This window comes from Gouania willdenowi, chromosome 8 (genome assembly GCF_900634775.1).
Source record: "Gouania willdenowi chromosome 8, fGouWil2.1, whole genome shotgun sequence".
Lineage (NCBI taxonomy): Eukaryota > Metazoa > Chordata > Actinopteri > Blenniiformes > Gobiesocidae > Gouania > Gouania willdenowi.
In genome coordinates this window covers 18,242,495-18,258,426 of record NC_041051.1, presented here as the reverse complement: position 1 = coordinate 18,258,426, position 15,932 = coordinate 18,242,495, and positions in this window count along the sequence as shown.

Here is a 15,932-nt window from a genome sequence, read left to right as displayed (position 1 = left end):
GTCATGAATGATTTCTGTAATTAATAATTTGTTATGAACATATCGTGAATATTGGTGAATGACAACTCAACAGGGGTCATATTTGTTCAATTTGTAAATTGGTTCAGGAAAAAAAAAAACACAAAACATAATAAAGATCAGCCTTCAACAAACTGTATGAGAGCAAAAATAAAGCCACATGGGTTGTATAGTAATCCATGAAGCTGTCTGAATGCAGCTATCAATCTTTATAAAGTCAAAACAGGAGAAGCCATTGGCCTGTGGTCGTCCTTTAGGAGCCGGGTCCGTCGGGGCAGGCAAATCCACAGGGGGAAACAAACACACGACTTCCTCCCTCAATCCTTCACCTTCCCTCTGACACTCTCTGAGGCCTGCTGTCTGTCTGCCCTGTCCTCTGTTCTTCTCCATAACTTTACTGTGCAGTGACCTCTCACACACACAATGTGCAGTCCCTTGTTTATTCACACATGTAGTGGGGGGTCGACATCACTCATACAGAGGGAAAATGCTTGTTAAGCCTAAAAAAAGTCCCAAAACTCCGAGGTCATGCTGGCAAATGAAGCACTTTCTTTAGCAGAAACAGAGCTGCCTTTGTCCAAATCTGTGCATCATTACCATTGTCCCATTTTCCCCACTGCTCTTCTGGCATATAAACAATACATTAGGAATTTCCCGACATACTCAGTTTGCCCAATGTCATATCAGTTTGTTCTACTTTGTTTAGTCGCTCAAACGTGAGTTTTAGTGACGGTGAAACCCTATGATTAGAGGTTCAGTTGGTGCACAAGCATTATACATTTCAAACAAGAGATCGGCTGATTGTTTGAAGATGACGTAATCTGAGTGGGAGCAACATAATCACTTTGTTTTGAGGGTTTTCCACTGTGAGGTTTGAGTGGTGTAATATCCCGTAGGATCAGTCTGAGTACCGTGACGCAGATATCAGTGCACCAGTACCTGAAACTCCTGTTTGTGGGCAAGACATGGCAAGATGTATGAATGACTTTAAAAAAAAACAAACAAGCTTAACCTTGTGAACTCAATCCCTCACACGAACTGCATGATGATCTTAACCTCATGTTTTTCTGAAACTTATCACCCCCTGCCTCCTTTTTGAACCTTATCCATCATAATTCAGATATATAAATATTTTTGAACTAAAAACCAAGGATTTGGCTGCTGTGTTTACAACAAAAAATGCCCAAATTGAAATACTTAGGATCAATCAATAACACTACTTTATACTCGAAAACATTTGTTTTCAGCAGGAAAAAAAACCACATAGGTTTGGGGTTTAGTTACACTTTAAGTAAAGAAGTGTTTACAGTGTTCATTCACTGGAGACGAATCCTGTAAAGTGATGACGCTCCTTTGAATTTTTTTCCCAAGGAAAGTAAATGAGTGTGTGTGTGTGTGTGTGTGTTTGTGTGTGTGTGCGTGCGTGTGTGTGTGCGTGTGTGTGTGTGTGTGTGTGTGTGTGTGTGTGTGTTTCTTGCCTGGCAACCTTGGCCTTAACCCAGCATGTCTTTTGTGTGCCAGATTGAGATCCAAACAGAAGACCTGACCAGCACTGCCATGGATATCATCCATTCACTGTTGCCAACTATAAAGAGGAGAAACCAAACAGCGCAGCACACCCTTGCCAGGAAGCTTGTCTTAGCCCAAAAATCCCACATTATTGTTTATTCAGCTTGAGTGCATCATATTGCTTCAGCTTAAGTGAAAATCTGAGTTTGACATTTTTAGCTAGTGCCTGCTCAAGCTCACAGAATGATTGAAACAATTTGTTATTTGACTCAGGAGGAACATTTAGGTCATCTCCTTTTTTTTTTTTTTTTTTTTAGGGTGGGTGGGGGTGACTTATAATTTCCATTCTTTAAGCATGTTTTAAATCCAATGCCGTTTCTCCTCCGCAAACTGGTTTTCAATCAAAACAAAAGATTGCCCTCGTCTATTGACCGTGAAAAGATGTTCATAGATTTGTTCCCTGTGAAGAGATGTCTTTGTTGCTTATCTTCATTGGTGAGCCGCCTGCATTTGGCTCAGCTTCATCAGAACACAAACACGCCTCTGTCATTTGGCTGCTTTCCCTGTCACCCTCCATCTCCCCATATTTTTCTTAGCCTGTCTCTTATTAACAAACACTGCAATTTGGACTCTATTTTCTGTTCTCAGTTTATTCACACCATTTGAATCTTTCCTGCTTTTTTCTCTTTTCCTCTCTTTTACCTTTTCTTGGACTCAAATGTCTGATCCAAGTGATATGTGTCACTCCCCGAGGCCCACACTCTGAGGCCTGATATACATTAACTTTGCTTGTCTGTGCACAGCCTGGTTTTGGTTACGGGAAGGGAAGTGCAGAAATGTAAAGAGAGTCCCCGAAGGTGAAGCTTTGTGCTGTATTCCTGACCAACAATCAGAGGCCACATTTAAAAAAACAAAAAGGCATGCTCTGACAGCCAAGTAAGCTATTCCGCTATTCCACTGCAACTGCGTGCATACAGTCTGTTGAGATGCTTGTTGCCCGTCTCTTGGTTGCATTGCTTCAGTGTTTTGTGAAGATGTGCAGCTTCTCCATACTTCTTCCCAAACAGGAACACTGAAAGGTATTGAGGGCAGTGGTAGTGCAACAAAACAGACAGAAGAGGAATAAACTAGTGTAAAATACCAAAGCAGGTAAATAAAATCAGCAATAAATAAATAAGCTGAAGCAGCAAACACTGTGCTGTGATACAGCAGTGTTTTACTTTGTGCCACCACGTGGTCTCTCATTTACACAGCTCAGTGAAAGATTGGGTTTAATTGTGTGGGCAATGTTTGATCATTGGGCAGCATGGGGGTGTGGTGGTGTTGCATCTTGTGGTGTGGATGGTGATGACAAAAAAGGTGGTGTAGAAAAAGTCTTCAGGACAAGTGATTAGCACTTCTGCCTCACATTAGGAATGTCCTTTCAGGGATGGAGACCTGGGATCTTCTTCTATATTAGATTCATTGGCAATTGGAGAACTAGAGAATGGGCTTAAATTTACCCATAAGTGTGAATGGATGTAGGAAAGTAAATGTCTTTATGTGTCTGTGCCCAGTGTAATCATATGTTACATCTGTCAAAAAAGACCGTCATCTCAACTTTTCAGATTTCCAATTTCATTTGGTTCATTTATGCAAATACTGTATTTTACCAGTATTGTCAGAGCCCTGGGATTTAATCTCACCTCTAAAGTATATGGAAGGGTGAAACAAACGCATTGTGGAACCAAAAATCCATTTAAATATTTCAGAAGCAGGCTGACTAATATCATTAAGTGATTAAACAATGTGTAAAGGATCAGATTATGAGCTTTTTTTTAATGTATTTGAGAGGAATTTGTCTTCATGTGTTGATCATTGCCAACAGGCACATGTGATATATTCAGTGGAGGACATTTGAGGGTTTTTATTTATATGGAATATTATTTATTATTTGTGCACTCCTTGTTTCCTATGTGTGCTCCAGTTTCTAATCAAAACATGCACATCAGGTAATTTGAACACCACCTATGAATAGGCACTCACCTCCATCCGGTCCCCTGGCTCTAAACAATGGTTGCCCTTTGCTCCTGTAAAATGATAGAGTAGGGAACACATTTAGGATCAGCAAATGATGATGTAAAAAGGGTCTAGATGGACAATTTCCATTCCATCTGATAAATATGTATATTATCTAAATATATTACAAAGCACCCTTACAGACACCCAGTGATTGTTAAATTGAAACAAAGACACTGAAATTGGATAGTTTTCACAAATCACCAGAACACCTTTGTTTTAAGGCCCGCATGTTGTCAGCTGCAGATTTTAGAAAAATCAATTTACAAATAAGTGCAAATATCAATAAATTAGTTCATCTATCGTGCTGGGATTTATTGATGAGAAAAGTTTGAAATAAATCAGAGCCAGATGTTTGCAAACCCTATTAGTGGGTCAGAGAGCTCACTCCCATATCAACCTTCTTCATATTTCCCCTGACCTGTGGAGAATGGACCCACTGTGGAGTCTGCAAAGGGTCAGTACTGCAATGGGTGCTGGGCAGGACCCCACTCATGTGATCACCCACTTCTTTGGCTTTTTGACAGGAAAGAACAGAGTGATGTTTTTGGTTCGTACTGGGAAAAGCCTTCGTTGGAATGTGACTTTGAGAGAACCGTGTGGGACCAGTGAGAGGGTCTTCCTTTTCTCTGCGAAATGCCTCTCCTCCTGAGGCTGTGGGCAGGTCAGAGGTCAGATGTATGCAGTGCCCACTCTCTCCCATAACACAAAAACCACAGCTGATGGCGCAGATCCAACCAGAAGCCCTCTGGGCAGCGCTTGGATACAAGAGACCATGTAAAAACACCAGATTTTTGTATTTTTTAAATATGTTTTTTTAAGAGGAAGAATGGGAATCCTACTCTCAAACTCTCACACACTCATTTTCATCTTCATGGGAATATATCTGCAAATGAGCAAGTTCTCTGACACTTGCTTTTGTTTACAGCAGTTTTTTCAAAAGCATTTCACTGACAGTCAATAAGAGTCTTCTTTGGCAAAATGTGTTAACCCTAAGCAGTTTAGACCCAGTAGTGCCATAATTGTGTCCTGAAAATGGTCAAATATATCAGCGGTTTTTATATTATTACCTACGCCAAGGTCAGGATGTAAAGCTGATATCCGGAGTTTCTGAGAAACGTCTCCATGTCCCGCCCTCAACAGCCTCACTTCCTCCCACTGCCTCTACCAATCTACCAGAAGCCTCGCTTGTACTTTTCTGCATGCGCATCGCGGAACATAACAAGGTCACATTGGGTCGCACTGATATAGATCTATGGGTCAGGTAAGAGCCAAAATCATATTTACCTGTTTGCTGTTGTGACGCGCGGCCTTGTTTCCGTGCACAGTTCCGCATTCACTTTCATTGACAGTCGCAAAAACACAAAGTTGAAGCCTATTGGCTGGGCGCACTCGGCAATCATTTCCATTTGTATAAAGGTCTATATGACGAAGGAGGGACTTATATACATTAGTGTATGTGAATGACCACCAGCAGTAGTAGTACCATATTAAAAGACGAGGTAGGTATTTTTTCACATTGCAAAAGAAACATACATAAACACAGATTTCTCAGGAAACTGATTTTCACAAAACTATATCCAAAGATATAGACCTTAGGCCATGTAAGATTCCCTTAAATTTTAGAGGGGATCAATATGCTGATTTTGGATCAGTTTTAAAAACTAAAAAAAAATCTCTATCTCTCATCATTGGTAGAATTAAAAAATCCATATCTTGGTTCATAATTGACAGATATTTGATGTAGTTTTTCAATATTTCTTCCAAGTTTCATCCAGATCATACCTGGATTACGCATGTTATCACTGTTTTTCTAAAAGTTAGGGGTGCCCATACATTTGGACATACCGTATTGTTAATAATGGGGATAAAAATGTATTCCAAGCTTTTAAAGTGTGAATGAAAATGGTCAACATCATTGGCAAAGAGGATACTTGCTTACGGTTTGAGCTATCTGAATGCTCTTGTTATCATTGTTGATGTGGATGCTTGTGTCTCTCAAAACATCTTCTATTTCCCAATCCAAATCAAAGTTGGACAGCAAACTTTCTAGGTGTGAGTTCAATCAGAGAAATCTGTAACAGACCTTAAGTTTCAATGTTCCCTGGTGATGTATTTATGAACCTTGCATTCCACACTATGGAGGTATCGTCAATGAAACATGGGAGAATAATTCCCCAAACTTGACCTTCACCCCCCTTTCCTTCTTTTCTTACAACACAAGCCCTCACAGGAAAATAATAAACAGATGAGTAGGCTGGGAACAGCTCCCAGTGAGAGCAGCCAGGCACTTAAACAAGCAGGCATCACTGTTCTGGTTCCCAGGCTGGAAGGAAGAAGGCAGGCCTCAGCTTGACTGTCCCAGCGCCTGAGTCGAACCAGAAAAACTTGATAGGAATCACCGTTATCTGTCACTTACAACCCCCCCCCACCGCAACATTAATCAACTTTACCCACACCACCTTGCACAAGTCTGGACACCAACACCAGTACCTACATGGAAAGCTTTATTGGGGCGAGTTGCATTGCCCTGTCTTGCAAACACTTTCTGTTTGTGTGTCAACGTTTTATCAGTGATTGTGCACCATAAGTCTTTGGGATGCGTTGTGCTCACACTTTAATGACCTTGATGAACAGTTGGTTCTTCCAGGCTCGTGGGTCCAATCGGATGCCAGCGAAATCTGTACACAAACATTAATTCTTCACATAGCTTCACTCCAACTCCAAACTCCTCTGTCTATTCAAATCATTAACAAAATGTTCTGAGAAATATGATCACTATAAAATTATCTCTGTAACAGGTACATTCTGCAACAACAAGTCTCCGGGTGACTCTGTTTGTCATGTGCATGTATCATAGAGAGGGCCTGCCTCAGGCAAATCACTCTTCAGAAACACCTTCGGAATCATTAAAAAAGTTGCTCTCCAAACTCAAACACACAGACAAAGGCACTGGCTTTCCTCCCATCTCCTTCTATCCTTTATTCTCTGTATTTTGGCAAGTCCTGCTTTTCCAAATTAAACACAGATCTCCCATAGATGCTGGGCTGACAGCCCCAGCTACGTGCCAACACTACTAAACGTTGTGAGGTCAGAGGGTGTAGGAACACGGGGTTATCCCCACTGACTCTTCTGAACAAGATGAGCATTTCAGTTGGTCCTACCTGCATGTATCTGTGTGCTCTAAGTCTCTATTAACTGCCTCAATGATGGTTGTTAAAATATTTGATATGTGAACAAACCCACCACTTTGTATGGCAAGAAGCTAATACACAGCTGTCATAATAGATATCTTTTACTTATACAACTATACGTAGGTATGTAAAGTATATGTAGGGTGGAAATTCTTCATGAACACATCTGTAAACACACGAACACAGTGCAGAATTCTTAAAGGCAGATGCAATGTTCTTGCAGCAAGTCTGATGAAATCAAGGGTGAACTAAATCCATGTGTACTTGCTGTTCTGTGGTTATGAGTCATACTGACTAAAGGTTTGGCTTGTTCAAAGTTTCTGGATGCTAATGTCACGTATTCTCCACAGTGTCAAAAATACATACGTTTATGTTTTGCACACTCTTAAGTTATCAAAAAAACTAATGCCTTGGCCCCGACCACTACTTCTCTGCTTTTAGAAGAGGGCCCATCTTTCATCATCTCTAATTGGCTTGAAGCCCCTCAAACGTGGTTGCATGTATACCAATTGTTTGCATGTAGATAGAAGAAAAACAGGAAACGAAAACTCAAAGTAAATCTATGGAAGCGGCTCAGGTTCATGGCAGTGTGTTGGTCAATGTGGTGGATGTGGTCAAGGGCTTCAGAGAGAGAACCGGCCCATGTATGGTGAAATGTAGCAGACCCTCATTCCTCTGCTGCCACAAAAGACTATTTTTGGGCCGTTTTGAAGTCTCCCACGCAAGTACAACAGTTTTAGTGGTTTGTTCATTTATTTATCTAATATCTTTTTTCCTTCTAATGAACCCCTAGAGACAGACGCTTGTAGTTGTTTTTGGCCTTTCAGTCAGGGAGGGGAGGGGTGTAAGTGTGTCTGCATGCCTGAGTGTGTAGCTGTAACCCGAACAATCACTAATAACTACACTTGGTGTTTTGCAGCTTCTTTAGATATCATCACTACTGATGATGACTCAACCATCACTAAATCAGACTACTGTGATCACCTCTATCTGTTAATGCAGCAGAGAAGGCTCTGTGCTGGTTAAACCTGGATGTAAGCTTAATTTATGATCATACAAGGGAGTTTATATCTCTGTGTGTGTGCATCTGTTGGGGGGGATTTTGTTCTGGTAGTAGTATGGGAGTGACCCAATGAAAAGAAACTTCTCTCCCATAACTCCTGTGTAGAGTGCCAAGAGAGGTTCGAGACTGAATTTTACATTTGTATGAATAAACCCACAGCATGTATGAGTTCTGGCAGGAAAAGAAATTGATCAGCAGAAGAAAAAGTGTGGTAGCATTAACTATCTCCAAGTGTGTATTTCCTATGGGGTGTTGTCAATAATAAGTAGTTGTTCCGGTGGTGGAGGTTGCTGTCGGCCGCTTGGTGGGTCTATCCTGCCGTTTGCGGACTGGTGGGTGGGTCCGGGGCATCTTTGGCTGGGGGCTGCTGTCCCGCACTTGATGTGTGCCATTGGGGTGCCTCCGTCCCCGCGGTGGGGATCGCCGGTTGCTCGCGGGCCGGCGGGGGGCGCTGCTCCGTGGCTGGCGCTCTCCGGGGGGCGGCGGGCCCTGGGCTGCTGGCCGTGGGCTGTCCGGGGCTGTGCGGTCCTGCTGGGCCGTGGCCGGGTCCCGGGCGGGGGTGGGGGATGCGTCCCGGGGGGCTTGGCCCGGGGGCTTGCCCTTGGGGGGTCCTGGTCCCGGGGGGTGCTCCTGGGGCCCGGGGTGCTTGGCCTGCTGGCCGGGCCGGTCCTGGCGGGGGTCTTTCGGGGCGGGTGGCGCGTGCCGCGCCCTTGCGTACCTACTGGTACGGCCCCTGCTTGGGCAGTGCCCCGTGAGGTAGGGTGTCGGGGGCCGGAATAGGGGGCCACATCCCGGCGGGGCGGTCTGGCTTGGCCCTTGGAGGGGGCCCTGGCTTTAAAAAAAAAAAAAAAACTGAAGCTCGTGGCGCGGGCGGCATCAGTGAAGGGTGATCTGGGGCGCCGTGGGGGGCTAGGTTGGGGTGCCTGGGGGCCGGCGGGGAGACTCCCAGCGGCCCCCTGGTGCCTTATGCGGCTTGGGGTGTGGTCGTCCTCCCTGGGCGGGCTGCTCCTGGTGCTGCATCCGTTCCGGGTCCTTCTGGCCTGGGGTCGGGCCCCTGCTGGCTCTGGGCTCGCCGGCGGGTGCCCACTGGCTGCCTGTTCGGCGCGGTTCTGGTCGTCTGCTGGGCGTGGGCTTCGGCTCCTCCGCTGGGGCCTCGGGCAGGGAGTTCTCTGGGCCCTCCCCTCGGGGGGTGGGGGGGTCGATGGGGTGGGGGGTCTGGGGGTTGGGGGTGGGATCGGTGGCGTGGTGCGCTGGGTCCTTGGCTCCTTGGGGCTTTCTCGGGTGTGTATGGGGGGGCGATGGCTGCCTCTCGGCTTGGGATCTTGGGGGCGTTCGGGGGACTGCTTGGCCGTGGGGTGGTCGCCGGGGGCCCTTAGGCTGCCTGCTCTTGCTGCTGGCCTGACTGCTTCTTCGGGCCCGGGGGCGGCTCTTGGGTTTTGCAGTGGCGGTACTTGGAAATACATTTGTCATGGATGCACTGGCCTTGGGCTGTGGGATAACACTCATACTGGGCTCAACCTTAGACACGTTGTTCCCAAATACCTGTTTTATGGAATTTCCACTCACCTCTTCCTCTGTTCACAGCCACCACCATTATTCCTAAACCACACACTGGTCACCAAACTGGCTTGACAACACAACAATAAACACAATATACACAACCACAATTTCTCATCGCATCACTTAAAACTATTCCCCACCCATTCCATATCCTATCTTGTATCCCTCTTCCCTGTTAACTTCCCCACCCCCCTCCAACCCCTCACCTTGGTGTAACACTGCCCTCTCTTTTTTACATCCTCCCTTTAATAAAGTATTTCTTACCCTTCACTAGGGAGGGCTGGTGACGGTCACAATTATGCAATGAAATAAATAAATTTATTTAATTGCAATAATAAAATATGCATTGCTGTCAAAAGATTGCACTTCTTGTAGTGTTAACCTTCGACAGCATGTGCAGACAAGGTAAAAAAAAAAAAAAAAAAAAAAAAATAAAAATAATAAGTAGTCTGTATAGAACGGTAAACCTGAATCAAGAACAGGCAAGTTTACTTGTAGTACACATGTAATGTGTGTATGTAATACACAAGGCAACTCAATGGGCGTCATGCAAAAAGCCATATAAGAACAAAAATAAGAAAAAAATTATTTGTATCTGAAATTGTGTTAAGAGCCATTGATTTTTGGGATTCACCAGTGTTTTCTCATCTTACGAATTCTCTTAGCTAAGAGAAAATTCTACAAGTAGTCAAGAGCACTCGTACTAAATACCCTGTGAACCCAGTCAAGACTATAAAAGCAGACACAGATGAGTGGCTTTTGAGCAAATTCAGTAGCCAAGTGCACTTATTTTATAATTATATATTATATATTATATTTTCACTTTTTACTTTTATATTTGATAATTTTTTTCCTACAAACTGAAAAAATACAAATGTACTCCCTTGTCAGTCTCTCCAATTATTTCCTGAATCGTTTGCTCTGGCCTTGGCTTCAGCAAAATGTTTCCATCTTGAATGCAAACTTTTTTCTTTGACATAGCATTCACAGAGGTCAAAGTAATGGATTACAAGTACCGGTACTCACGTTACTGTAATTGAGTTGCTTTTATGGGTACTTTTTTCAGTATATTTTTAAATCAGTCATTTTACTTGTAATTACTGTAAGTACATTTTAAAAGAAGTAAAGTAATTTATTACATTTCTACACCCAACCATAAGTTGAAGAGAATTTTTTTATTTTATTTTTGTTTTGCAATGATCAACGGACATTGTGAAACTACAAAAAAATGAAATGACCAGACAACAATCAGATTTGGTTATGAAGGCACATTGAACATAATCCATATGTTCTTAGTGGTGCCATTTCTGAACAACACCCAGTCACTTTCTTCGGTTCATGTCGGGTTTCTACCTATTATGTTGTTACTCCCATGGTACAAAATGGAGTGACCCCCTTAAACAGGAAATGCACACAATCACGGGAGGAAATGTGTTAGTGTACGAGCACATCTACCTCGATCTGTTCCAGGTCTCCATCAACTTGGATGTGTTCAGAACATAGAGAAGTCTACAGGCTGCAGTTCCAGATATCACAGCACACCTCCAGAGGACTTGTGGAGTTTAAAACACGGGTCAGGTTAATTAGACAGGTGGGTATGATGTTTTGGATGATTAATTGGATCAACGTAACAATGCAGAAAGATTCCTTCAATAAGGTCATTAGTGTTGGCAAATGACTTGCCAGCTTGTGACAGGGTACAAGGGAGAACTTATACAAGCACATTCTTGTTCATGGTGGCATCACACAATAACAAAACAAAGGTAAATTGTAAGGTCTTTGATTCTGACATTGTTCTGTGTGCTGATTCATTGATGCTATGAATTTTAGGGTTTTGTGTTGTGGACATGCTTTATTAAACATTTCCCTTTGACTTCAGCCCTCATTGAGTTGTGTTTTTCAAACTGTCAGAAAGATTAAACAGGGGCCTTTCAGCAGCAGTGTTGTGTGACTTACTGCTGTGGGCAGTGGTGACAGTTAAGTATAGCTACACTCTCTTAACTCAGAGAGGTTTTTCCAACATGTCTATAACAACTAAATCTTCAGAAAGAATCTCACTCTCTCACCTCAGATGCACTTTTGGGTTTTTTCCTAACCCACATAGAGGTAATTATTCAAATAAACACGGTCAGATCATTGACATCTGACTTTAGTCATTTCAGTGTTTAACGTCAAATCATTTTTTACTTTTAAGATTCATTATTTATTTTTGCTTCTGCACACAAGTAAAGATACGAAAACATATTTTTCTCATTACCGAATAATTACACTTGTCAATGAAATAGGAGTTGGTGATGTGATTAAAAACAGGATGGCGGTACATTTATATAATAGTTGTTTCAAAATGAAATAGATTACTCTCTGCCATAAAAAGTGCCTTGATTTTGTATCTATTGACATATTGATGCAGTTTCATGTGTGTTTTTTTTATTGACAGTTGAGCCTGAATTCTTACTTTCACCACTCAGTGGTGTCCGCTATCAACTTCAATGGGACTCTCACTTCTGGTCCCACTTCTAACCACATAAAACACTTGCACACCCTTTCAAGAACTCTGATGTGGGCCCGTACATGGTACACATGATAAGATTTTGGTTGTGAAGAGTCTTTCTGATGACAGCCTTATCGGCGAGGGACAAGCCAGCATAGTTTTTTTCTGAACGTGCAACAATATCACACTCCATCTCCTCTTTCTCTGCTGGGATGAGTGTGAAGAATAAACTGTCAGACAATCTCACAGAGATCATGTTGCGTTCCACAGTCGAGCCTAAAAAAAACCTCTGATCAAGAAAAAGCAGATACGTTTATACAGGGGAAGCTGAAGAACTTCTATCTGTACATTTTGTCAGTTTATTCACTATAATAATGATTGGCCATGCTTAGCAAAACCTGCCACATGAACAGAATTGTGGCTACTCTCTCTTCCAGTGCCATTCTGTTATTTGAGTTGTTATCATCCTCTAAACACCACCAGGAAGTAATTTTACAAGGTTGATCTACCTCCTTTTGTGGAGGAGTCAACCTGATACATCCTCAAGGAATGATACGTCGCCACCTCTGTGCAATCAACCAACAGGAAACCACAAGCCAACATGTATCCCCTTTTCTCAAGAGTTTTACTATGTTGCTAATGGGCAATATTAGTAGTGAATGAAACACTCCCTATTTCACAGCAAATCTGCAATTCCCTACCAGGGAAATGAGGATAGTGGGAGGATGTGTGTGGGGGAGAAAAAGAGACAGCTTATGGTTGCAATTTGAAAATTCTTTTTTTAGACACTCTTAAATGTGGGAAGTTAGAGTCAGTAAGCCTGGGGCATCTGTGGGAAGGCAGGCTTGAGATCTGGGAGAGAGGGAAGTTTAGATCTCCAGGAGGAATTCTCTCACTTTTTAACCAAGCAGGGGGCGGGGGATTTAGTTTTCAGGGGCCATAGGTTTGTTGAAAGTCAGGAATGCTTATTTACATTGGATTGATTCAGTCTGTCACAGTAAAGAGGGACACATACAGAGTTAATCTACAGGAAACGGAACATGCAGCCCACACCACATGTAGCTTTCTGTAATGTGGGAATCTTCAACTACACAGAGCTGTAAATGCTGGACGCAGGCCCAAAGGAGAACCACAGATTACTGTTTAACTGTAGAGCGTAAAAGTCAAGAACGTGACTTCCATCGTGCTGTGTTTATGTTTGTTCTGAAGAAACTAAAAAAAATGGATAAAAGACTGGGGGGAGAAAAAAATGTAAAGTGAGCCTGACAGAAGTCATACATATTAGAGATGGTTCCCAGAGTGTGGGCCACAGCTGTTCTCCAAGCTGATTAAAGAGAGCTGGATCCCTTGATCAACAATCATTGTGCTCTTTTATTCAATTTCAAATTAAGTGGGAAAAAATGGAGACACACAAAAGAAGATTCTAATTTATTGACAAAATGTGTGCAAAAAAGTCCTTTCCTTCTTTCCGTTTACAATTACATTAAAATATACTCGTTATACATTTTCCCAAGCTACTTTTATGCTAATCTCTAACCAAATATTGTGTATCATTTCATATATAAGGAATTGTTACAGTTGAAACCAGAAGTTTACATGTTTACATGAAATGTTTTTATAACTTTCTTTGAGGTCAAAAGTTTACATACATTTCCTTAGTATTTAGTAGCATTGCCTTTGAACTGCCCGATTTGGGTCAAAGGTGTTGGGTATCCTTCCACAACCTTCTTACAGTACACTGCTGGAATTCTGGCTCATTCCTCCTGACAGAACGGGTGTAACTGAGTCAGGTTTGTCAGTTGCCTCGCACGCATACGCCTTTTCAGATCTACCCACAAATTTTTTATGGGATTCAGATCAGGGCTTTGTGATGGCCACTCCAAGACATTGACTTTGTTGTCCTCAAGCCACTTACTAATTAATTTGGCAGTATGTTTAGGGTTATTGTCTATTTGGAAGATCCATTTGCGCCCAAGTTTTAGCTTCCTGGCTGATGTCTTGAGATGTTGCCTTAATATTTCCACGTAATGTTCTTTCTTCATGATGCTGTCTATTTTATAAAGAGTTCCATTTCCTACTGCAGAAAAACAGCCCCACAACATGATGCTGCCACCTCCGTGCTTCACAGTTGGTATGGCGTTCTCAGGTCTACAAGCTTCTCCCTTTTTCCTCCAAATGGTCATTATTGTCAAAAAGCTCCACTTTAGTTTCATCAGACCAAAGGACGTATCTCCAGACGTTAAGGTCTTTGTCTTGGTGTCTTTTTGCAAACTATAATCTGGCTTATTTATGTTTCTTTAGGTGTAATGGCTTCTTTCTCGCTGAGGAGCCTTTCAGCCCATGTCGGTGCAGGACTCGTTTCACTGTGGATAATGAAGTATTCTTACCAGCTTCAGCCAGTGTCTTCACAAAGTCTTTAGCTTTTGTACTGAGCTTGATTTGCACATTTTGGACCAAAACACGTTAATCTCTGGGACACAGAGCCCGTCATCTTCCTGAGTGGTCTGATGGCTGGACATTCCCATGATGTTTATACTTAAGTATTATTGTTTGAACAGATAAACGTGGCACCTTCAAGCATTTGGAAATTGCACCCAAGAATGAACCAGACTTGTGGAGTTCCACGATTCTCTCCCTGATTGCTTGGCTGATTTCTTTTGATTTTCCCATGATTTCAAACAAGGAAGTATTTGAAGTGTGGCCTTAAAATGCATCCCCAGGTGTGGCTCTAATTAACTCACAGGTTGTCAGTTAACCTATCAGGAGCTTCCAAAGCCATAACATTATCATCATATGTAAAATTTTGACCTCAAAGAAAGTAATAAAAATATCTAAGAACTTCTCACTCTCATTATTGTGCCATTTAGCAAAATGAAACAATTTTGGTAATCCTAACTGACCCGAAACAGGAGAGGTTTAGTCTGATTTAACTTCACTGAACCACTGATATACTCTTGACGAAGCCTAACACAACAAAAAAAAACCTATACATTACATATTCTAATAAATGTTTTTTACCTCTTTGTAATGCACATTTATCCAAGGGTTGCAACCTTTGTACACGCTACAGGGCTTTGAAAAGCCAAAACAGAAATGTCCCAGTGCAGCCACAGGCCTCCAGTGACAGCCACGAGAAACAGGACACCAGCAAACCGGATCAACTACAAAGAAATAGAAGAAACTCAAGCAGAGCTTCAAAGACTGCCATGCAGATGAGGAGTGAGTGTAGTCATGTTGAGTGTGCAGCACGCCTATGTACTGATGTGATGGTCACACTGGATTTACCTCCAAGAGCCAACTTTGTTTGATACAAGTGAGTGGTAGCAGGTGGCTGGCTGATTCAGTTACCTGATGAGGCATATGTCCTTGCTTGAGTATTCTCTTGTCCACTGTTTCTCAAATGGGGGTATGTGTACCCCTAGGGGTATGCGATGGCACTGCAGAGGGTACTTGAGAGAGAGAGAAGGAGGAAAATTAACAAATCAAAGCATTAAGAATATGGGGATTTAATAATGTTTATTTTTAGTTTAAATAATAATCACACTGAATATTACCAGCAACTCACAAGACAACAGCAAAAACATACAAAATAAGAGAAAGGCATGCTGAATAATAAAGAGAACAGTCAAACAACAACATACACAAAATGACGCAAAAACATGCACACTAACTGAGAGAAATACTTACTAATACCAGCAACACACAAAATGACAACAAAGACACACTTAGTGAGAGGAAAAATACACAAGATCACTGCAAAATACACAAAAATAACACACAAAACGAAACAACCAAACAATACCAAAAACACAAACACTGAGAGAGAATAATTTGAATAATACCAACAACACAGAAAAACGACAACAAAAACACAGAAAATGATGATAAAAATTATCTTGATTCGAACATGAACGGAAAATACAAGGGTCAGTTTTGGTCCGACACCTGGCGGATGATGACTGCAAATGATAAAAACTATAGAAATAAATCTATTCATTTACAAAATGAGATTTTTTAAAATGTGTGCTATCACTTGTTC